We start from the raw sequence: 23,651 nt of genomic DNA, 5'->3' as shown, positions 1-23,651 counted from the left end.
GTACATGTTGACTTGCTGATAAATGATGTCCCCCCCCAACCCCCTTTGTGTGTGTGTGTGTGTGTGTGTGTGTGTGTGTGTGTGTGTGTGTGTGTGTGTGTGTGTGTGTGTGTGTGTGTGTGTGTGTTTAAAAGGAGACGGCCTCATATCAGACATAGGTAGAAGAATGATTTTTTGGAACTCGTTTAGGAATAATTTAGATGTTAGCGAATTCAGAATTCTGTCTTTTCGTTAGTTAAGGTGATATATGAAGCAGATCACGTTCCATCATGTGCTTTATCAGTGAATGTACATAATTTTATATGATGGATAGTATACGAGTCTGAAATCGCATTTAATTACTGTTAAATTAATTACTTTATTATGAAATCGACAAAGAGAATATTGTTAAGAGCGCTGTAATAGTTTTCAATTGTATGTTTCATTTTTAACAATTGATTTTGTTTTTTTATACTGAAGTCTCGCGCTTGTACATTGCAGATGAAATGCAGCGCGCCTGGTTTTTCACATCACGTGACGCGCGCAGTCAACAATGTGTGACAAGAGTAAAAACAACTATTGATGTTTGCTGCTTGTATAGCGAATTTTTCTTCTGATTTTGTTATCGCGTAACTCTGCCATTAGATATTTCTTTGCAGACAATCTAATAACGCGATTAGTGTCATTCCTCGGGAGAAGTCTCTCGATATATGTATTCTTGTCGTTGCATAAATGTAGCGGGACTAATTTTTATGTATGCCAAGGACTTGGCAGTCGATACCACCTTGGAAGACTGTAAGAGTATATCGTAATTAGACATTGGCCCGATAACTATATTCCTTGGATGCCTGCTGTGATGCAAGGGAAGCGTATTCGCCCATCACAAAGTCCAATGTCTGTTTCCTCTTTAAAAAAAAAAAATCTCTCCGCACTTATAACTTGTTTCGACTTCCAGACATCCGTTTTTTTTTTTTTTTTTCTTGTATCTGTGTGGGTGTTAAATATATAATAGCAACTTTAATTATGATAAAAATGATTTTGACTAACCGGATTATTTTAAAAAAATATTTTAAATGTTTTGAGAATAATTTACATTTTATTTAAAAAAAATTCGCAAAATATTTTTTTTTGAAAAAAGTATGTGATTTTAAATATGTAAATTAAAAAAAAATTTTTAATTTTTAAAAATGAACAATTTTAAAAATGTGCATATTCTGGTATTAAATTTTTATGTTTTACTTAAGTGTAAATACGATTGACTAGAATCAATGGAACGACAGGATAATTTTCTTCTTTCTTAATTTATGGAATTTATCATTTGACAAAAGATAAAAAGAAACATCTTATGTTTTTTTTTTTTTTTTTTTCATTTTCGAAAGACATCATTTTAGGGAATCATCTGTAATTGATTCCTTTTGCAAACCTACAAATTCACTTTATTATTTGTATGGCTCGTGTGTAGCATCACGTGTCAGGTTCTTGATGATGTCACAATATCCTGTAGATTGATTTATAAATTTAAGAAACAAAACATGATATAACAAAGCTAAATAAATACAATAACAAAAGCTAATAAATTTAATCCTTGTAAGAATGTTCACATATTATTATTTATTTTAAATACATCTTTCCAGTATTTTTGGAATAAGAGAACTTAAAACGAAAATATTTTTAAGAATGATCTATTAAAATTGGCCTATTAATACTTCTATGACGATCTACCATATGCTAAACAGCTGATAAGCAACCTCGCACGTACACAACGTAAATTCACCCATTGAGAGTAACTGGCAATCCGACCTAGCAGCACAAACAAGTAGCGAGGTTCCTAACGGCTTCGAACATGCTCCGTTAACGATAATTAGGAATGCAGTTGAGGGGGCAATAAACAGCCCTAGGATTTCATTCGTGTGCGGACCCATAGCTAATTCTGCTTAATGAAATCTCCGATTGTTTTGCTAAAAGGAGGGAAGGTTCAGAACTAGGACCATCTAGCGGACGTTGGGACAATTATCAAATCGTGTAGATTGCTAGGAGTTGAGTTAATTTGTGAGTGCGGTCACATCTGAGGGAATCAACACATTCGACCATAAAAGTGAGGGAGGATCCCACCTTGTCTACCTTTCTATACCAGTACGTGATTGTCTAAGGGTGCATCCCCCCCATCACCCCACCCTGTCGCTTTATATGCTTGGAAGTTTATTTACTGCTTCCTAGAGTGAGGACAGACGCATTTTCTGTACTTTCTTTTATATGTCATTTTTCGGATTTTCGTCGTCCGCGCGATACGTCGCGTTCGCAGTTAAGGCGCTCCGAACGACATCGTAAACTCGTATGTTGCGCGCGCGTTTACGTCTTTCTCTAATTAATTAGTGACATTATGCGTGTCCTTCGCAAGCTATGGACCTGATATATGCGATAGTCTTTCTTCGTTAACTTAGCACCGCTCTGTGCGAAGGGAATGGAAGCGAATGTCTCGGTAGCTGACGACGTAATAATAAAAGCACGAAAAAAAAAAAAGTTAAAAAAAAATTGTTCGGGAAAAATGAATATTAGCATGGGATTGAAAAAATAAATTTATAACCACTTGTCTTTCTTTAGCCCCATAAAAAGAAATGCGTGTAATTCGTGGCTGGCGAATAACACAGCACCGATCAATGATATTTTCCTGTCGTATTTTTCCACTTCTTCTTCACCCTGGGAAATGAATGCTTTCACATAAAAATAGAGCAAGGAAATAAATAAAAGAACATTAAAAAAAAAAAATAAAATAAACAAACAAAAAGAAATGAGCATGCAGAGCCGAACGAAGTAATCACTAAATAAATTCAAACCAAAAAAATAACATTAATAAATTATTATTATTATTACTGTTATTTATTCACATAATTGATACACAGTCAAAACAAGATTTAAACAACATTACTTATTAATTATTAATAAGTAACAATTAATTATTAATTAATAATTAATTAATAATAACGACAACAATAATAATAATTATTATTATTCCAACAAAAAGAAATGGACATGTTTGAAAACGGTATGAACTTAATTACCGATCTATTTCATCATCGTAGCAATTCCTATCCTCATGTCCGTTTCTATGCCTTTGTTTTCCTTATTACACTTTGTCATCAACTGTAGTTTCTTAAGATTTTTTTTTCTTTCTCAAATTCCTTTCACTTCGAATGTTTTTCTGTTCTTGTTGGCAATGCTTCGTTGACTGTCTTGAGCCTAAAGTATTGTTAACCGTAATTTATGACTTGGGCTTTCAGCTATAAGAAAGATCCTCCCGTAAGATATTCGAGTCTTTACGGAGATAAGAAAAGTGACTGTGGTGACGGAATGGCTAAGCAGGTGGCGTCACACTGGACGCTTCTAATGGCAGTAAAAACGCGTCTGTATCTCCGCTAGCCAAATTTGCCGATTCCATCTTGTGTTTTCCCTCAGTTAAGAGGGGGGGGGGGTAGAGAGGAGAGTTGATATACGTTAATGAATAGACTTCTGTTTTAAACCCAGTCGTAAAAACATAGGGATTTGTGCAATGCCATCCTCCCCTTTGCTACACCAAAACAGTTTGAATTTATGCATCCAGAAATAGAGTTTAAACCTTTATTTGTACCTTCAGGTGCAGTCACAAATGTACAGATGGTTGTTGCTATGTTTCTTCAACCTTTGCAACAACCATCTCTACGTACTTCTCTCGCCTTACATTTATTTCAATTCTTGATCCATTCAGTCGTCAAAAACCATAGCGACAATACAACAGTCAGCGCCATCCATCGGAATTTCATGGAATCACATAAATATTTAATTTAATCTTTCCAAGTCGAGACAATTGCATGGAAACATTGCTATCACTATCTTATTAATAAACAGATAAGTTAAATAAAACACGAATTAAAAAATAGACAGGATAATACTTCTTTATAACTGACAGTTCTTAAATATTCTTACCATTAAGAACAAATAGTGCTGTTGATCCTGTAAGGGTGGTTGTCAATGACATGTGCAATATTTTATCCGCAAATCTGACCTCCGCAAAACATGTATAAAGCTTGTCCTATAGATGGCGATATACTGAATTATTCATAAGCAACGCACGCGGTTATCTTAGAGCTTGTCTATCCGTACAATTTCCATATTGTTGAAGCACGTGAATATCTAGCTTGAGCCTGATCATACTTTACTACAATCAGCAGACTTTCGAAGTGGTCTATAAATCCCATGATTCATTGCAAACTGTCTTGTGATGATATTGATCTCAGTTTTCAAATGGATTGGTTAGAAACATGGTAGAGGTAACCCATTGCTTTGCATATTTATTTCTGTTACTCGTGGAGGAGGATATTCCGTAGCTCTTATTATTATTATTATTATTATTATTATTGTTGTTATTATTATTAACAGTTGAAAAAATCCTGCAAAGTTCGTTCTGAGCATTTACTCTGAGACATATCTTGGTCGGAAATCCTGCAAATTCCTTCCTGAACAGTTTCCTCTAAGACATATCTTGGTCGGATATCCTGAAAATTCCATTCCTCAGGAGTTTCTTCTAAGACATATCTTGGTTGGAAATCCTGCAAATTCCTTCCTGAGCAGTTTCCTCTTAGACATATCTTGGCTGGAAATTCTGCAAATTCCGTTCCTGAGGAGTTTCTTTTAAGACATATCTTAGTTGGCAATCCTGCAAATTCCTTCCTGAACAGTTTCCTCTTAGACATGTCTTGGCTGGAACTCCTGCAAATTCCGTTCCTGAGGAGTTTCGTCTTAGACATGTCTTGGCTGGAAATCCTGCAAATTCCTTCCTGTGCAGTTTCCTCTTAGACATATCTTGGTTGGAAATCCTGCAAATTCCTTCTGAGCAGTTTCCTCTTAGACATATATTGGCTGGAAATCCTGCAAATTCCGTTCCTGAGGAGTTCTTTTAAGACATGCCTTGTCTGGAAATCCTGCAAATTCCTTCCTGAGCAGTTTCCTCTAAGACATATCTTGGTTGGAAATCCTGCAAATTCCGTTCCTGAGCAGTTTCGTCTTAGACATATCTTGGTTGGAAATCCTGCAAATTCCGTTCCTGAGCAGTTTCGTCTTAGACATATCTTGGTTGGAAATCCTGCAAATTCCGTTCCTGAGCAGTTTCGTCTTAGACATAACTTGGTTGGAAATCCTGCAAATTCCATTCCTGAGCAGTTTCCTCTTAGACATATCTTGGTTGGAAATCCTGCAAATTCCATTCCTGAGCAGTTTCCTCTTAGACATATCTTGGTTGGAAATCCTGCAAATTCCATTCCTGAGCAGTTTCCTCTTATCTTGGTTGGAAATCCTGCAAATTCCATTCCTGAGCAGTTTCCTCTTAGATATATCTTGGTTGGAAATCCTGTAAATTCCGTTCCTGAGCAGTTTCCTCTTAGACATGCCTTGGCTGGAAATCCTGCAAATTCTGATTCTCAGGAGTTTATTCTATGACATATCTTGGAAATCCTGCAAATTCCTTCTGAGCAGTTTCCTCTTAGACATATCTTGGCTGGAAATTTTGCAAATTTCGTTCCTGAGCAGTTTCCGCTAAGGCATATCTTGGTCGGATATCCTGCAAATTCCATTCCTGAGCAGTTTCCGCTAAGACATATCTTGGTTGGAAATCCTGCAAATTATGTTACTGAGTAGTTTCTTCTGAGACATATCTAGGCTGAAATCCTGCAAATTCCATTCCTGAGCAGTTTCTGCTAAGACATATCTTGGTTGGAAATCCTGCAAATTATGTTACTGAGTAGTTTCTTCTAAGACATATCTTGGTTGGAAATCCTGCAAATTCATTCCTGTACAGTTTACTCTTAGACATATCTTGGTCGGATATCCTGCAAATTATGTTCCTGGGGAGTTTCTTTTAAGACATATCTTGGCTGGAAATCCTGCAAATTCCTTCCTGAGCAGTTTCCTCTTAGACATATCTTGGTTGGAAATCCTGCAAATTCCATTCCTGAGCAGTTTCCTCTTAGACATATCTTGGTTGGAAATCCTGTAAATTCCGTTCCTGAGCAGTTTCCTCTTAGACATGTCTTGGCTGGAAATCCTGCAAATTCCGATCCTTAGGAGTTTATTCTATGACATATCTTGGAAATCCTGCAAATTCCTTCTGAGCAGTTTCCTCTTAGACATATCTTGGTTGGAAATCCTGCAAATTCCATTCCTGAGCAGTTTCCTCTTAGACATATCTTGGTTGGAAATCCTGTAAATTCCGTTCCTGAGCAGTTTCCTCTTAGACATGTCTTGGCTGGAAATCCTGCAAATTCCGATCCTTAGGAGTTTATTCTATGACATATCTTGGAAATCCTGCAAATTCCTTCTGAGCAGTTTCCTCTTAGACATATCTTGGCTGGAAATTTTGTAAATTTCGTTCCTGAGCAGTTTCCGCTAAGGCATATCTTGGTCGGAAATCCTGCAAATTATGTTACTGAGTAGTTTCTTCTGAGACATATCTAGGCTGAAATCCTGCAAATTCCATTCCTGAGGAGTTTCTTCTAAGACATATCTTGGTCGGAAATCCTGCAAATTATGTTACTGAGTAGTTTCTTCTGAGACATATCTAGGCTGAAATCCTGCAAATTCCATTCCTGAGGAGTTTCTTCTAAGACATATCTTGGTTGGAAATCCTGCAAATTCATTCCTGTAGAGTTTACTCTTAGACATATCTTGGCCGGATATCCTGCAAATTATGTTCCTGGGGAGTTTCTTTTAAGACATATCTTGATTGGAAATCCTGCAAATTCCGTTCCTGAGGAGTTTCTTTTAAGACATGTCTTGGCTGGAAATCCTGCAAATTCCTTTCTGAGCAGTTTCCGCTAAGACATATCTTGGTCGGATATCCTGCAAATTCCATTCCTGAGCAGTTTCCTCTTAGACATATCTTGGCTGGAAATCCTGCAAATTCCGATCCTAAGGAGTTTCTTCTGACATATCTTGGAAATCCTGCAAATTCCTTCTGAGCAGTTTCCTCTTAGACATATCTTGGCTGGAAATTTTGCAAATTCCGTTTCTGAGCAGTTTCCGCTAAGACATATCTTGGTCGGATATCCTGCAAATTCCATTCCTGAGCAGTTTCCTCTTAAACATATCTTGGTTGGAAATCCTGGAAATTCCTTCCTGAACAGTTTCCTCTTAGACATATCTTGGCTAGAACTCCTGCAAATTCCTTCCTGAACAGTTTCCTCTTAGACATATCTTGGCTAGAACTCCTGCAAATTCCTTCCTGAGCAGTTTCCTCTTAGACATATCTTGGCTAGAACTCCTGCAAATTCCTTCCTGAGCAGTTTCCTCTTAGACATATCTTGGTGGGAAATCCTGCAAATTCTGATCGTGAGGAGTTTCCTCTAAGGCATATCTTGGAAATCCTGCAAATTCCATTCCTGAGGAGTTTCTTCTAAGACATATCTTGGTTGGAAATCCTGCAAATTCATTCCTGTACAGTTTACTCTTAGAGATATCTTGGTCGGATATCCTGCAAATTCCGTTCCTGAGGAGTTTCTTTTAAGACATGTCTTTGCTGGAAATCCTGCAAATTCCGTTCCTGTGGAGTTTCTTTTAAGACATGTCTTGGCTGGAAATCCTGCAAATTCCTGAGGAGTTTCTTTTAAGACATGCCTTGGCTGGAAATCCTGCAAATTCCTTTCTGAGCAATTTCCTCTTAGACATATCTTGGTTGGAAATCCTGCAAATTTCGTTCCTGAGTAGTTTCCGCTTAGACATGTCTTGGCTGGAAATTTTGCAAATTCCGTTCCTGAGCAGTTTCCGCTAAGACATATCTTGGTTGGATATCCTGCAAATTCCATTCCTGAGCAGTTTCCGCTAAGACATATCTTGGTTGGAAATCCTGCAAATTATGTTACTGAGTAGTTTCTTCTGAGACATATCTTGGTTGGAAATCCTGCAATTTCATTCCTGTACAGTTTACTCTTAGACATATCTTGGTCGGATATCCTGCAAATTCCGTTCCTGAGGAGTTTCTTTTAAGACATGTCTTGGCTGGAAATCCTGCAAATTCCTTTCTGAGCAGTTTCCCCTAAGACATATCTTGGTCGGATATCCTGCAAATTCCATTCCTGAGCAGTTTCCTCTTAGACATATCTTGGCTGGAAATCCTGCAAATTCCGATCCTAAGGAGTTTCTTCTGACATATCTTGGAAATCCTGCAAATTCCTTCTGAGCAGTTTCGTCTTAGACATATCTTGGCTGGAAATTTTGCAAATTCCGTTTCTGAGCAGTTTCTGCTAAGACATATCTTGGTCGGATATCCTGCAAATTCCATTCCTGAGCAGTTTCCTCTTAAACATATCTTGGTTGGAAATCCTGTAAATTCCTTCCTGAACAGTTTCCTCTTAGACATATCTTGGCTAGAACTTCTGCAAATTCCTTCCTGAACAGTTTCCTCTTAGACATATCTTGGCTAGAACTCCTGCAAATTCCTTCCTGAACAGTTTCCTCTTAGACATATCTTGGCTAGAACTCCTGCAAATTCCTTCCTGAGCAGTTTCCTCTTAGACATATCTTGGCTAGAACTCCTGCAAATTCCTTCCTGAGCAGTTTCCTCTTAGACATATCTTGGTGGGAAATCCTGCAAATTCTGATCGTGAGGAGTTTCCTCTAAGGCATATCTTGGAAATCCTGCAAATTCCATTCCTGAGGAGTTTCTTCTAAGACATATCTTGGTTGGAAATCCTGCAAATTCATTCCTGTACAGTTTACTCTTAGAGATATCTCGGTCGGATATCCTGCAAATTCCGTTCCTGAGGAGTTTCTTTTAAGACATGTCTTTGCTGGAAATCCTGCAAATTCCGTTCCTGAGGAGTTTCTTTTAAGACATGTCTTGGCTGGAAATCCTGCAAATTCCTGAGGAGTTTCTTTTAAGACATGCCTTGGCTGGAAATCCTGCAAATTCCTTTCTGAGCAAATTCCTCTTAGACATATCTTGGTTGGAAATCCTGCAAATTTCGTTCCTGAGTAGTTTCCGCTTAGACATGTCTTGGCTGGAAATTTTGCAAATTCCGTTCCTGCGCAGTTTCCACTAAGACATATCTTGGTCGGATATCCTGCAAATTCCATTCCTGAGCAGTTTCCGCTAAGACATATCTTGGTTGGAAATCCTGCAAATTATGTTACTGAGTAGTTTCTTCTGAGACATATCTTGGTTGGAAATCCTGCAATTTCATTCCTGTACAGTTTACTCTTAGACATATCTTGGTCGGATATCCTGCAAACTCCGTTCCTGAGGAGTTTCTTTTAAGACATGTCTTTGCTGGAAATCCTGTAAATTCCGTTCCTGAGGAGTTTCTTTTAAGAAATGTCTTTGCTGGAAATCCTGTAAATTCCGTTCCTGAGGAGTTTCTTTTAAGACATGTCTTTGCTGGAAATCCTGTAAATTCCGTTCCTGAGGAGTTTCTTTTAAGACATGTCTTTGCTGGAAATCCTGTAAATTCCGTTCCTGAGGAGTTTCTTTTAAGACATGTCTTGGCTGGAAATCCTGTAAATTCCGTTCCTGAGGAGTTTCTTTTAAGACATGTCTTGGCTGGAAATCCTGCAAATTCCTTTCTGAGCAATTTCCTCTTAGACATATCTTGGTTGGAAATCCTGCAAATTTCGTTCCTGAGTAGTTTCCGCTTAGACATGTCTTGGCTGGAAATTTTGCAAATTCCGTTCCTGAACAGTTTCCTGTAAGACATATCTTGGCCGGATATCCTGCAAATTCCGTTCCTGAGCAGATTCCTCTTAGACATATCTTGGCTGGAAATTTTGCAAATTCCATTCCTGAGCGGTTTCTTTTAGACATATCTTGGTTGTTAATCCTGCAAATTATGTTACTGAGTAGTTTCTCAGACATATCTAGGCTGGAAATCCTTCAAATTCCGTTCCTGAGGGGTTTCTTTTAGACATATCTTGGTTGTTAATCCTGCAAATTATGTTACTGAGTAGTTTCTTCTGAGACATATCTTGGTTGGAAACCCTGCAAATTCCGTTCCTGAGCAGTTTCTTCTGAGACATACCTTGGTTGGAAATCCAGCAAATTCCGTTTCTGAGCAGTTTCCTTTAAGACATATCTTGGTCGAAAATCCTGCAATTTCCATTCATGAGAAGTTTCTTCTGAGACATTTAGGTTGGAAATCCTGCAAATTCCGTTTTTGAGCAGTTTCCTTTAAGACATATCTTGGTCGAAAATCCTGCAATTTCCATTCATGAGAAGTTTCTTCTGAGACATTTAGGTTGAAAATCCTGCAAATTCCGTTCCTGAGCAGTTTCCTCTTAGACATATCTTAGTTGGAAATCCTTAAAATTCAATTTCTGAGTGGTTTCCTCTGAGTCATATTTAGGTTGGAAATCTTGCAAATCCTGTTCCTGAGCAGTTTCTTCTGAGACATACCTTGGTTGGAAATCTTGCAAATTCCATTCCTGGGCGGTTCCTCTGAGACATTTAGGTTGAAAATCCTGCAAATTCCGTTCCTGAGCAGTTTCTTCTGAGACATACCTTGGTTGGAAATCTTGCAAATTCCATTCCTGGGCGGTTCCTCTGAGACATTTAGGTTGAAAATCCTGCAAATTCCGTTTCTGAGCAGTTTCCTCTGAGACATATCTTGGTTGAAAATCCTGCAAATTCCATTCCTGAGCAGTTTCCTCTTAGACATATCTTGGTTGGAAATCCTTAAAATTCAATTCTTGAGTGGTTTCCTCTGAGTCATATTTAGGTTGGAAATCTTGCAAATTCCGTTCCTGAGCAGGTTCCACTTAGACATATCTTGGTTGATTGTTTTGGATCCATTCCATCTCCGTATGACACTGGCTAGCTCTCCTTCACTTGAAAAAGACTGATACAGAGTCTTCATGCCCTAAACGGGATTCGAACCCTAGTCTTTCCAATGAAAGGGCATCGTTAAAACAGACTGAAGAAAAAGAAAAAACAGAATGAGCTGGCGAATTATCATGGCGGAGTACTAATTTCCATTTAGTTATTTCTCCAAATAATTTTTTAGCTATTTGCGTCACATAGCTGATTCTTGATCATCACAAAAGTTAACAGACACACAAAATTCCTGTTATCTGAAAGCGGAAAAAAAGCTTTCGTCATTTTATTCGACTGATTGAAATTAGCCGACATCACATTTGAATCGTTCCATTCTTTTATCACATAACAACATTAAAATATTCTCTTTGAACTGATCCAAAGAACTTTGATCTAGTTTCCCCATGTTTTAACAGTGTATTTAAATTCAGTATACCCTCCACTCACCCACAAAAGAAAGTCAATGCTCAATCTATTTAAGGATATATCGAGAGACCAGAACTGTAATTTTAAGACTTCTACAATGAACATAAGAATGTTGCCTTCTAGACTTTACCGCTGATCTCCGATTGGGAATGCTTCACAGAAGGTTCATAACATACGTGACTTGTACTGTCAACTTAGACGCTGAAGAACGAAATAGCTTTCTCACATGTTCGCCGAACAGCTATGAATACATCCAAGCGAGACTTACGATACAAAAGCTGTTGTCCTGGAAATCCGCTTATAACAAATGAACCTCTAGATGTTCTGTTTAGTATGTGCGGACGCTTCCCCAAAGACGTAGGTCACTGAAGTCGTCTACTTCAATGATAAGGTATTTTCTTTACTTCTAACTCCAATTTCTTAATCATGTGTTTCGGGAAGTGGCTTTCTAAGACATCTTCCCGTAAGGAAATAAAATATGGTTTGTGGTATGGGAAGAAATAAAAATTATGTTCTAAAAATTTTGGAATTTAATGATTAAAATAAAAGGCGCTGTAGTCTGGTGTCCAGGTTTGGACACCAGACGGCGTCTTAATAGTACCAGATATGACGTCATGTTGCAAATGGCAACGTTCGGTGATATATTTTTGAAGTGGTTATTAATTATGGAAAATATTTTGAACGCAGGTTCAATTATGTAAATTGTGTTATGTATTTTCGATATGGCTTCTTCAGCAAGTCTCTTTCATTATTAACTGATGTCTACGTTTTTGTATTTTTGTAGCATTTATGTTTATCAAAGGCAAACAAGTGTTAACCTGACAGACAATTAAATACAACATGGATATTTAGTGCTCATGACCAATTAATCTCTTTCTGTATATCCAGATAGCTTTGCTCGAAGCCTGAAGTTATGCTCTCCTGTTTCCATAGCAACAATAGGTTGTGCTTATGTCGTGACAGCAAATTCCTTCATGAATACAATTTGCTGTTTTGTTTTTTTAAAATAAATAAATGAACAACAAATAATGAAATATGAAATTAATGATAAATTATTTCACTTAAGAAACACTAGTTATTTTTTTTTATTTCTTAACTAAATAATTTATTATTATTTTAGTATTTTAACGCATAACCTTCAGCGTGAGTTGGCCGGGAATCGTGTCTTTTAAGTGTGAATTTTAACTGTAGGCGAGTTCCGGTCTCATACGGAGGTGGCAGAATTTTTTTATGGAATTAATTTTTCATCCCGCATAACTTTAGTTGATTCTATGGTAAATACAAAACAACCAACCCATCTAAGAAGTCGACGCCACCAATAAATTGATACAATTTTTGAGTTTATTTTTAGATATTTTAATGTTAAGAGAAAAATGACCGTAGCGGAATAGGTGGATAGGGGACTGTCAGTGCATCGTATTTTATTTGCCCGAACTTCTTAACTTTGTTGATCACTTATTCGTCTTTGATTTCCTTAAAAAATGAATGATGCCAGCGGTGTAGGGTAAGAACGTCTTCTTTACTTTTATTGAGTTGTGACACAAACGTGTAAGGACTGCATCAGCCCAAATCCTTTTCTAACTGTTTCAAGAGCTGAAAGCTCTTTCGATGAGTCTCACACTTGGCACAAGTTGAAGATTAATTTATATTAATTGCCCCAAACCCTTTCTCTCCATTCTTCTTAAGAATCATCACTCTTTCTCGGAGATTCTTGAATGTAAAAAGAACAAGATGGACTGCGTGTCGTCTTGTGTTTTCAATCCGCATTGCTGTAAACTCTCTGATGCAGAACTTGGCTAACCACAGTGGTCATTGCAGATTAATGTAGCGATGCGTTTATAAAAGAAAATGGAAGATAAAAGCATTTGGGAAGCTACGAGAAAATCTAAAGACAAGGAAACAGGAAATCTTAGAGGCATTTATTTTTTCGGATAAAGAACGGATATTATGTCTCATCGAATTTATGAATGGCTGCTTCAATACTCGTAGCTTACCGTAACAAATAGTGTATCAGAATGACGTCACATGACGTCATCGCAACGGCTTTGAAACAAAAGGTAGTTAACAGACGTTCATTCATTGTTACAATTTTCCATTATTTGGATAACGGACAGAATGATTTTGACATTGAGCTCGGAAGATGGAAAGAATCAATGAATGATGATGCTACTTCTTTCTGTGTCTAGTCCAGGAAGAGATCATATTAGATACGTGTGAACAACTTCTTTCCCATCTTTATTTTCACTTCTGTCTTTCTCATTCTGTTTTTACACTTCTAAAAGAGTCTCTGGATTTCTTTTTTTTTTTTTTTTGTTAAACCATTACATACACGTAAAAAAAGGGGGGGGGAAACCAAAAGCAAGCTAATATTTTCCAGCTCATTATTCCCACATAGCTACCGTAGGCAGACGGTAGACTTTGCCAACAGGCTGTCTGCTTCTATATTTTACCATCCACCGACTTTATCTACATAGCAAAATACGCTACCTCATCCAGAAGTACGCAAAAGATCTGTACCAGGAGAACATAATGCACCAGCCTTGTCATCGAAAGACTGTGACACAACGCAAGTCTTCTGTCACTATGTGACGAGGTAGGGAGAGAAGAATCGTTTCCCTCCCTGTCTTAGGGAGTCATATTTCGCCGCTGTACAACTCCTTGTTCTGTTCGTTGACCCACAGGGTATAATTTAAGAAACACGTCGACGCATGCGTACTCTCGTCTTGGCGTGTGTACTGCACAACTGATTAAGCTCCCAAGTAGACGCTATTATTTAGAGAGGATATACAGGGGCGGAATGAAATCTTTGGCTGTTAGCGAGGACTGCCTTCGGATATTATGACGAAAAAGCGGAATTACGGGGGGGGGCAGATTGAATACCGTAGCCCAGTCCGTTGTAAACAGACATTGAAAACATGAACATATTTGTACTATTTAGAACTGTATTTCCAAGTTTATTATATTGACCAAAGATGGATTCTCTAGTAATCCCCATGGCGCATGCGTGACAGTGACCTGTGAATGTGTTATGATATTTCTTCCTTGAAATATCGAGAGTCGATATATTGCTGTCTTCTGCGAGTACATAGTGGGTTTTGTATCTCTATTGAAAAATGTGAAGTCACTATTAGATCACGTGGTTTGTTTGTTACTGTGCCTTATAAAACCTTCTCTGATAGACGGACTTATTTAAATTCGATATTTCGATTTTTTTTTTTTTAAATTTTTCAGTTCGTTATCAATTTTTAATGTCAAATTTTGTCACAAAATTATTCAAAATTTTTCCAATGAATAGATCCACTTCATTGGATTGATTTTGATAAAATTTGTCGTTAAGGCCAAATTTCACCAAAATCAGTCTACTAAAATTTATCCTCAATTTTGTTCTCAATTGTCAAAATTTAAGCTAAACACTATTATTATTATATCCACAAATATCAGTTCCAAGAATAGTTGTTCGTTCAATTGTTGCAGTTACAAATGACGTCACTATACAAGAATGTGCAGTTATAAAACACGCACTGTTTTCTGATCGTCTGCTGTTTTTTCCATACCCGTTTGATCTCTTGATCTTCCTTCCTTTTGTATTTATTATGTTGAAACTAAACGAAAGCATATTAAAAATCTCTAAATAACGTCCCACAGTTTTAATCACTGGCTAGTTATACTGCTAAACAAGTGTTAAAATGGAAGATTGAAATCAGCGAGCAACTTTTGGTAAAGGTGGCCCAAGCTCGGTGCTCTAATTAAGGTCATCACGCTACAAGTCAAATCATCTAACTGTAATGTCTTTTTTCCGGTAATGGGCGTAAATTCTATTGTAATTTTATACATTTTATCATTCCGATGTATTTTAATTTAATTTTATTTATTTCATTGAATTTCTCAACATAATTACCTCCGCTGTGATCGATACTAACTTATTGATGCTAACTCTTGGGATGCTACTTCCAGCAGTAGCAGAATTTGGCAACTCGCACCACAGTGCGAGAACGTTGAATAGAGTAAGGTTGACTTCATGTCATTTGAGTTTGTTCTGGGAAAAAAAAAAAATCATCACTTCAAATTAATTAACTTCAAAATAGCATTATTTCCGTAAGATATTCGTTGAAATTTATGAATTATTTCTGACATTTTAAATATTTTTTATAATTACTATAATAATGATTATTGTAATTACTATGAACCGGTTTGGTCGACGCACTGGTTACGGTGTCGCAGTGGTTTTGAAACTTTTTAAAGAGACCCATTCTTTAAAAAATGTTGCGTTCTCCAACACTGTTCATAATACAATAATGACCAATAATTTTCTTGATATATTTTAATTTATTAAAATAAATATGTTCTGAATTTTATATAAATTACAAGAGTGTGCTGAAAAGTTGCGATCATCACCATAAAGGAATTGACGTCTTCTACATCCTAAAAGAAAAAGAACAAATTATTACAATTTGATGAAACACGGGGGTTAAAGGATTTTAAGATATGTTCTTTCTTGTGGTTATATCAGTTGCTTTAATATCACTTTTGTTCTAGGTGGTGATCAGAACTTTTTAGCCCTCCCCGTATTACAGAATTATACTTCAAACCAAACCGAAAGTAAATTAACAGACATTTATTTTAAAAATATAACTTTTAAATTTATAACTTAGTCTATTAACGACAATAAAATATTTTTTTTTAAAAATAGTAATATTGACCCTTACTTCGTTCCTTTATAAAGGATCTCGCATCCCTGAGGGTCACTCCCCCAGATTGAAAACCATAGGGGGGAGGGTATCCACACTCCAACCTACAGACACTGATTTTCCCAATCTGTGCCTGCAAAGTCACAAATTGTCGTTTGTGACTTTGCAGGCATTGTCCAAAGTATTCCTGGTGAGACTTTTTACAGGGCAGTTCACCATTGCTTTCGTGACCCCCCCCCCCCCCCCATTTTATCCGGGCTCGGGACTGGCATATGACTGAGACGTATTCATGACTGTAATCCATGTGTGTTCACGGGGCTGGTTTGCCTGTTCTGGAGGACGAAAAATCCCTCACCTCCGTATAAGATCGGGTAACTCACCTTTAATCGAAAGAGACCAGATAAAGGTTCCTCACGTCACTGACGGGAATCGAACTTTAGTCTTTTCAACCAAAGGGTTTCGTCTATACTGACTGAACTACGGAGTTCCCTACAGACACTATGGGTTAGAATTCCGTGGATTACTGTATATATTGATGTTTCGGAATGTCTTTAGGTGAAAGATGAATTTCATCGCCCGGGGTGAGACTATTACCCTCTTATGAGCCTGAAGTGGCCTGAAAAGTTTCATGTTTAGTCTCCAGATAAGAATGTGCGGACTACAAAAAAAAAAAAAAAAGTAGTCCACTCACGCACTAATGTACTTGAGGATTATAACTATTTGTGAGTGGGGAACCAAATTAAAAAAAAATGGAATTAATTCGTTTTACCAATGAATGGAATTCAGACAGAAAGAAAGAAAAAAAAACCTCAATTGTTAATTGGCTTGTCCAGTAAGTGAGTTGGCCAAAACTAATTCCTCTTCTAAAATGCTGTTGTATATGAAATTTTATATTGGTTTCTAGCGGTGCTTTCCCTCAAGTGGTGATAAATGTATTTTCTGTTTAGCACCCTTTTCTTCCCTCTGCGCGCCATCTACCAGAGTTTGTCAACGTGTAGATTCATTGTTGAATTATTCAGTGTTTGGCATCTTTCTCTTTCCACTGCGATAAATGGTTGTCAAAAAGATTCTAATGGCGATGTATAAGCAGCGCGATTGTCCCTTTTTGTCGAAGTTTCCAACAGCAGTTTTTAAATAACTCGGAAGCATTTTTTTTCTCTGTATGTATATTCTTTCCAGTTATCTGGGCCAAAAAAACCCTTTAAACGCGTTCTAAAAACTCTGCGAGAGATTTTTTATCTGAAAGAATAAGACCGAGCTTTGAAAAAAAAAAGAGAAAAAAAAGTGAAATATTATATCGATGTATCAAATTGTCGTTTGTGAGTGGACCGAGATCTTACGTATTTGTTTACAGAGAAGAAATTCTGTGAGAAGAAATTGAATTAGAAAAACACTTAAAAGAAGACAGAAGTTTGGATAACGACAAGCAGACAGAAACGGGGGGAAATTAAGAAGAAAAAAATAGAAAGACAGTAAAGAAAAGTTTTGACAGAAAAAAATACACGGAGTGTTAAAGTCCTGTCATAGTTAAAAACTTAAATGTATTCAAGAAAAAAAAAATTCAGATTGTGAAATTATGAATTAATTGTTGAGTGCTGAGACGAAATAAATTTTGAGATCCATTTATCAGAAGGGATATTAAAAAAATATAAAAAAACTTTTATTAGGCTTCAGTTATACATTACTGAAAAGCTCTTATTACATTCTCTTCACCACTAGTAAGTTTATGATCACTCCCGCTGGACAGATTTTGCTGAAATTTGGGCGCAAGTTTGCTTTCAATTAGACCCTTTATGATAGGAAAATTTGGAAAATATTATACGTAAAATATGCTTTGCGAATAAAATAGAAACGTCTTTTAGTATACAGAGTAAATACGGCTCTAGTAGTTCATTTCCTCTTTTTATGATCGTCTTGAATCATTTGCAGGTTTTAAAGATTTTTTCTAACCACGGTTTTCTAAAAACGAATCTTCATTGTTTCAAATTTCCATTGTTGAACATTTCCGGTTATTACATTGCTAACAGTATGGTGCTGTATCGTGTGGCTTCTAATATATCGAGAACAATAATATACTTAAAATAAAATACATTTAAATTTAAAAGAGCACATAAAAATGTCTTTTAAATCCCATTTATGAGACAATTAAACCTTAAATACTCAGACTATTTATACCGAAGTTAATTTAAAGAAGAAGAAAAAAAGGAAAAATTTAAGAAAATGAATTTATTAATAGTTAATGAAGACGTTCTATTAATAAGATGCAAAGTCATGAGGCTAATATTAACAATACGATTATGGGCCGTTTGGGTGCACAAGCTATTCGAAAACCCGTACAATCATCGGAGTGTCGGAACAATATAATATGCGCAATATTAATCCTAAACTCCTGGAAGTCTCTCTTTCACTCGCTTCCATACAATAAACAGCCCAATAGCGTACCGTGAGAGGGCCTGCTCCGTGACCACATATGGTTTAAATAGCTGCTCTGCTAGTGCTAGGGGAGTACCGAACAGAATCTTGTTAACGCTTGCAATTACCAACGTTTATTTTCCATCTATCCACGGCACATTCCCGGAGGCACAGCTGAGAATGAACCCTTTGATTAAGCATCTGGAGGGTTGTTTGCATGACTCGTTTTATGAATAGCATTTGTGGAAACAGACGGCATTTCCCCCATCCTCTCCCCAATCGCTCTTCGACCGCAGTTACATAAAAAAGAAAAGAAATATTTCAAGATAGGTTTTGTGAGCTTTTTTTATACACTCGCATTCCGTAGATTTGCGAAAGAAATCTTATATTTGTGATTTTGAGATGGTGGATCGATGGGTCATTAGCTTAGCTCACTAAGCAGCTAATTAATCGCTGAAAACAAGCAATTACTTAGTAAGTACTTTGCTCATCTCTCCACCTTTCCTTGTTAACTTTTGAGGGGGATTAATGTTCGTACAAAAGGCTGGTGTTGCTAATCACAAAACTGTCATCCGCGCTTAGCTGACGTCAATTTAATTTGTAATGATACCGCAGTAGAAGCCACAGCAAAACTTGATTGTTAGAGTTCATTGTTGCTTCAAGAATATACTTATTATAGCAGCTAATTTAATTCCCGTATTTGTAATTAAAGATCTTGTTTACTATTGGAGAAAACAAAGACTTATTTAACTCTCTTTAAATTGGCACTTTATCGAAACCAAGTTCGTTCTGCTATGTCAAGTGTGCAGTTCTTATTGATATGAAGCTCAAGTTCATCTCTCTAACTACACGACAAAGAATGTGATCGTTTCTATGGCAACTAACTGCAAGGAACTCTGATTATTAATATAGCGCATTCCATCTTTTCTCTAAGAATTCATTCGGCCGTCATAAAAATGATAATAATTAAAGCCATTAATTTTTGTCAAAATTTAATGTAAATGCTTAAAATACTATTAATTTAAATATCCAAAAATATTAATTATTAAAAAAAATTAGTACTAAACGTAATAATGAAAACACACCAAAAATTTATATTGATCTGCGAATTAGAAAGAAATTAGAGATGAAATCCCAATGCACGATGTTTTTGTATTACATAGCTAGGGTACAATTATTGTTCAAGAAATAAAACTGGCCTACTCATAACTTCTAGGCTTAACGTAGTACTGTGCTAACACTGAATTACTCCAACACTGGTCCAGAAATTTAAAGATAAACGCCATGACATGCAGTGAGCAACGTAACCAACCAGATGCACAACGTAAACAGACTATCACTGAAAAACTGACAAAGAAAGGCTTTGTGCGTTACTCAGCCAGCCGCCTTTGAAATATCAATAAAACAAAGACTTACTGAAATGCATATTATAAAGAACTCGTCTCAAAGTTTGATTTTTTGTATGTGAATCCCACCCATCAAAGTTATAAATATGCAGTTTAGTTACGAACAAACACGATTTTTTCCCCCCAATCTACTTCATGTTTCTAATAGCGGGATGGTGGTATCACACTGGACGATGAAAATCATCAATCACTAGAGATATTCGCAAACATCGCTGCCCAATTCGATGATCAGGTAGTGTCTTGATGGGAAATATTGAGAGAGAAATCGCTTGTAAAATTCTGTATGTATAAACAAACAAACAAAAAAAAAAGTCAATTCTTTGATTATTAAGTAGACTACTTTTATAATGTTATATAAAAGACGAAGAAATGGTAAACATCTAAAACCAGGCGAATTTTAAGTAGTTACCTTTTACGGCTTCCGTACCAGTTTAGTCAGTGAAGGAACTGCAGTTGGCATATGAATTTTTTTCCCTTGGTACACCTCACAGTTTGCATTAACTTAATGCAGTTAAATTGTTCCTTTTCGCTTTTTTCATTTTTATACCGGATTAATTTTTCTAATAGAACATCCATAAAAAATAGCACCTTCAGTTTCTTTTTTATCAGTAAAAAAAAATCTGTCATACAAGGCAAAAGTTTTTGTTAACTAAATGATTTTACACAAATTCATGCTATGCTAGTAAATGAAATATCTGGTAGCATCTAGTAGACCATATAATCTTTAAATTTATAACGGCTGTTTAGCAACATGCAAACTGGACCACTGCCAACTGTTAACAATTATTGTTACAAAATATGATTAATAAAAAGTTGGCACAGTGCCAACCACTAACAATTATATCGATGAAAAATGTACTAACAAATCAAAGAAATATCACGTAATGAACAATACTTGGAAAAGTGCCAAATCCTGACAAAAATTTTTATACGGTGGTCATACAAGGGTATCTAAGGTTAATCACTAAAGGTATGAAACTTGTCTAATGTTATACCTAATTGCCAGCTACTAAAATTAAATGTCTAAAATATGCATTACGCTTCAGAAATAGTTGGAACAGTGCCAAATGGAAGTGATATTGTCTGACAGAAATTAACGATAGATAAAATCATTCGTAGCCAAGAAATTCGATATTTCGTGTTATTCTTTTCTGCAAATGTGCATTCTGAATTCTTTAATTGTTATTTTGGCTTGATGGAATTGACATTTCTTGGATTCTTTAATATCTAAGCAGCCGTCTTGCAATGAATACATACGAGAAAACCGGAGGACTCGGACACACTGATATTTGTTTCTAATTTTCTATTAATTTGTTCTAGAATTATATATTTTTTTTTCTTCTTATTTGGCAATACAACATTTTTCAAACAATTTTAGATGACTTTTTTATTTACTTCCAGTTTCTGTTTGTCAAATAGGCTGTATTTTCTTTATCTGAGTTTTTTTTTTTAAACGTTTAAGTCAAAATCTCAATTCAAGGTTGTTCTTTCTATATAATAAAATAATGTTGTTCATTTGCTGCGAGTAAGACAAATGGCGTAATGTTTCCATGGAAACAGTAGGATGTTGTTTGCACAAAGTAATTAGTGCATGTATTTTGTTGCTGTCCGTAAGATGTCGCTAATATTTTTTTTTTTTTTTAAATTTGGTTGTTTGTTTATGAAAATTTGGTAATTGCAGGTTTGACTAAAGTAATTATATTGTTTGTCCTAATGAACGATAGTGTTCGCTAGTGTCAAGCATCAGCGTTGGAAAGGGTACATCTCCTTACAGTGTAAGAATCGCCTTTTGGTGAAAGACTATCCTCTAAGTTAGTTTCTTTATTAAAAAATACTTTTTTCCCCCACAAATTTGATAATAGAAAGACGTCATTTAGTTGAACAACCGAAGTAAAAATCGTTAAATGTCTGTCGTGCTGGTCTCATAGAGGTGCGAATCCCGAGGACACAGATGGAAGATGAATTTCACCGTCCGGTGGGATACAACTTCCCCGCTTATTGCAGACCTGAAGTGGATTGAAAAAGTTCCATATTTGGTCTCTACAGCAGGGTTTCCGGACCAAGTAAAAAAAGATTTAAAAATATACAAAAATTAATTTAAAAAAATCCTTAACCTATCCGCTGTACTAATGTACTTTATGTTACAACCTTCCGTAGGTGGAGACACATAAAAACACGCTAATTAGCTGATTAGGAAAGAGAAAACAAGACACGATAACGAAACGTCCTTTTGAACTTGAAAGTTCTCCTAAAAGAAAGCGACTTGCTTCAAGATTCTTACAACTTGTCATCAAGATAACAAGTTGTAAGAATCGGTGAATCCTACTTTGTTTTGGGATCACAGTCTGAATACGTAAGCATTCCCTCCGTATACCGAAATTCTTTTTTAAGTATCCTTCAGGAAGCAAATAGCAAGCTAGATGACAGTACAAGAATACTCAAAGCCTTTAGATATAAGTTGCACTTTACAGCTTCCGTAGGTTTAGTCTTTCTAACAATGAAACAGTTAAACAGATTTTTTTTTTCTGTTCTCTTTGTTGCAAACGAAGAAAGTTATTTTGTAAATTCAATCTCGCCGAATCCTGCAAAAAGGGATAATGAAAGTTATCAGGAATAATTGCCAATCAATGATTTAAAATGATTTCTGGGCGGGCTTCCTATGGAAGCTAAGTCCAAATTGTCACCAATTTTCCTCGCTGCAGATGTTTTAATATATAAATTTGATTCATTTAAAAAAAGTTAAAAATATATTGCAATTTCATTTGACATTATTAAATGGTTGTAACTGTGTAAATTATTTTGTTACCGCATCACCCATTAATGTCATCACCAACTTCTTTTTGGCAAAGTTGGTTTTACTGGTTCAGTGAACACGGAGAAGTGCCTACACGTCTAGAAACGTGAACATCCCCGTCGAAAGCTGGCCGAGTAAAGTTTCAAACTTGAAAAAAATAAAAAGAAAATACAACCCAACAGATGACACTTTCTAAGAAGAATTGGCAAAGTTGCCCTGTGACCTATAAACTGAGATGGATGCGTCTCCTTACGGCGGGTGGTTTATCGGTCTTTATGATCACGAAATGGTTTGTTATCGTCAGACAACATCGCTGTAAACCTGCAGGGGATCCAGGAAGAGAGCAAAGACGAACACAATTTGATAAAGCCACCGATCTATAAATTAACATTTCACAAAACTACAAATGCGTAGGTTTAGTTATGAAACTGTTCGCTTGGTGTCGCATCGTACGAACAGAAAATATACAGTCATAAGTCTTAAAAGAAAATATAGCAACAGTAACACGATTTGTTTCAGTGTTCCTCGATATAGGTAAATAACGATCCGATTCCCAATCCATCTCCCTGACACCCCCCCCCCCTTTTTAAGTATTCCACTTAAAAACCTTTTTTATAATCCTTTAGTTCCAAAATATTTGTATACTTGGACAAACTGGAAATCATTCTCTGAGTTGTAATATGGTTCTTGACATTTCAATCAATAGAAAAATTTTCGAAGAACTTAAACCACTTATTTCTGTTGACATCTTAAACGAAGGAGGAGCTCCAACTATTTATGATGTATATTTCTATCTTTTCCCTACGGGCTTTCCCCTCTCGCTGTGAGGATAATGTCTCGCGCCATCGATTATGACTCATTTTCTGTAGTGGAGAACAAATGAAGGAAAATGAAAATAGAGAAGTAATAGCCTTTTTATCCTTATCCTCCATAAATACTGTTGGCTTTCATTTTTCACCTTTCTGTTTTTTAATCATAATAGCAATAACGGGATTGAAATGAAAAGTTGAATAGTCTCAGAGTAGCGTACCTACAACTCAGATTTATTGTTGGGTTTCACGTTTAGTGATTCAAATTGATCTAAATGATACGATACGTCCCTTGATTTGTTAGCATCT

Source organism: Typopeltis vanoorti, chromosome 18 (assembly GCF_054136105.1).
Source record: "Typopeltis vanoorti isolate ZY-2024b chromosome 18, IOZ_Tvanoo_1.0, whole genome shotgun sequence".
Classification (NCBI taxonomy): domain Eukaryota; kingdom Metazoa; phylum Arthropoda; class Arachnida; order Uropygi; family Thelyphonidae; genus Typopeltis; species Typopeltis vanoorti.
This window is presented reverse-complemented; position numbering follows the sequence as displayed.